The following is a 2,846-nucleotide window of genomic DNA, read 5'->3' as shown; positions in this document are numbered from 1 at the left end:
TCCTCTATTCTACATTGCAACTCTGTTAAATTTTAAAATTTTATGCAGCTGCAGTTTTGAATTTTGATTATATATATTTTTTTTATTTGCTAATATATATATACATATATATATATATAATTTTTTTTTTAATTATTCCAACAGCAAGTAAATCAGTTAAAAAATTAGAAAATCATTGAATTATTTTATTTACCAACCGAACCTTAAAATTTGTTAACTAAATACAGATTACTTTCCCACTTTGTAGCCAGCTCGCGTAAAAAAAAGTGAATTGGTAAAGAATTTTTGGAATATATTTTGTAAAAATTCAAAATTTTACATATTTTATTTTTGAAGACAATAGTATTATTAACATGTATTAACATAAACAGAAAACTGCCCTCTCCCGATACCCTAATTTATGTAAAAAAAAAAAACAAAGAAAAAAAAGAAAATGAAACAACAGCTCAGTTAACAAACAGCCAAATCGTGCATAATATACAAGTGTATCTTCAGTCATCACTACTGCTACTACTACTACTACTACTGCTACTATTATATCTACTACTCTACTACTACAACCAACTGCCACTTCTATTTTGGCACAAATACAAAATTTTTATCATATTAAAAATCTACTGTCTAAAGTGGTGAGTCTGAGGTGAGTTTTGGTTAGAGTAGCAAATGAAGAATAATAAAAATAACAAAAAATGTTTCATGTAAATTCTTTGCTAAACATCAATACTTAAGTTGTTCATAAAAAATAGATGAAAATTTTTCTTTTGACATACAATTTTACCATTTACGTTAATTCTGTATTTAAATTGAAATTTTGTATTTAATAAATCTCATCACATTGTGTTGATTGTGGACTGCAAATTTAATTTTTTATTTGCTCATCACAATTTGCTTCATTAATTAAGAACGGGCATAATTAAATCTGTTTCATTTTTGAATAGTTTTAAGGTTACTTGTATATGTAATAAACAGTTGATTTTTATTTTCGCTGAATATACCCTGACATAAAAACAAAACAAAACAAAACAAATATTAAAAATTTAGAAAGTATACTTATGTATATTTAAAATTATATATATTTTTTGTCTTTATATTCCAAAAATATATTTTATACAATTGAAATAATAAAAGAGCTAAAATAAAACTATTTACCATTAATTCATATTTACATTAAAGCTCTACCTTTTCATTTAACATAACATATAGGCAGAAGAATAACTTTTAGAATATTAAGTTTTGTACTTCTATTTTTCATAAAGAGGTTTTTCGAACAGTAGTGAACTAAAACAACAAAAATTAATTTTATATTACTTTTAATTAATTGAATTTTTAGCTGGCCATACAGCTGTTTCGAGTATTGCCAAATACCCATCATCAGTGATCTTGGAAATAATTCTTGTATTTAATTATTTGTAAATAATTTCTTGAGACTGCAAGCACCAGGAATCTAACTCATCGTATTGGTGTGATTGTTCTTTTACTTTTTGGAATAATACAAACTATTTTGTACGATTCGTATATGACTATATCAATGCAATCAATACATAGGTAGTTTTATATATTGTATGCATGGAATACATTATTATCGATCTGTTACTTTATATAGTCTTAAGTTATTCTTGTAAAAATACTGCCCAAATAACTGTTAGGAAATAAATCTAGAACTTACGTTCGACTCTCAATAAACCGATCACGATGTTGAACCTGGAAGTAATATATATTGTTAGCTTACTTAGAGGACTCTTTTTGAAAGTAGCGCGATAGATCGCATAGCATGTTCCATTTTAATAATAATATCAAAGTTCTATCTTCAACAACTGCTGTGCTGTTACAGATATTTGGTTGAAAAAATAACTGAGTTTTCTATTTACGTTTCAAAAATTCATGGTTTTATTTGAATATTATAAAAGTAAATTTTTATAAATTTTTATAAATTGTTTTTTGAATGCAAATATATATATATAAATTTTTGAAAAATATATTAATGTATACTTTCTAAAAAATTGGCATACTCGTATAACGACGAGTAAGTTTTTTACGTTTATATTAAGTAATACTGCAGCTGAGATTCGTTTTGTAAATATGTAGTTGAAATTTTTTGAGTTGTACCTACAAATGTAAGTAACATTTAATTAGTTGAAAACAGCGTATGTAATGTATTGCAAGAATAGCATGACTTGACCATAGCATATAATAAGGAAGTAAATTTTTTTTTCTTTATATTTTAAAATTTAATTTATAAAACGTTTCTTTTTAATTGGTCTAAAAACAAATTTTAGCTACACTTAGTTTTATAAACGGCGAACGTTCTCACACAGCTACAAATCGAAAGCCACCGACTGGCCGAGGTAAAAAATATTTCTGTTTTAAAAAAAAGTTAATAATTAACAAATGCACATGTGTACATACGCACCATAATAATATTAAATAAATAAACCCAAATTAATGACAAATATTTTATAACTAATATAATTCCGAACTAAAAATAATGTTACATATTATTTGCACTGGGATATGTTTTACATTTGCATTCATTGCACATATGTATTATATTAAATTTACTTTTTAACATTTCATTTAGTATATATAATTAATAGTTATTTTAAGAAATAAAATTTAATCAATTTAGTAGTACCTCTATTTTATTTAATTAGATTTAATTTATTTTCATTTTAATAATACTTTGGTTTTATTTAATAATATACTATGTAAAGTTTTCAATCATTTAAATTATAATCATTTAAGATATTTAAGGTAAGTTATCTCATACACTAAAACATTGTTACTATACTTTTTTTTTTAATTTGTAATATATAACTTTATAATTTTAAATTATAATTAGGTGTATA

This window comes from Teleopsis dalmanni, chromosome 2 (genome assembly GCF_002237135.1).
Source record: "Teleopsis dalmanni isolate 2A chromosome 2, ASM223713v2, whole genome shotgun sequence".
In the NCBI taxonomy this organism is placed as follows: Eukaryota; Metazoa; Arthropoda; class Insecta; order Diptera; family Diopsidae; genus Teleopsis; species Teleopsis dalmanni.
The sequence above is the reverse complement of the archived record's forward strand: the minus strand, read 5'-3'. Positions refer to the sequence as shown.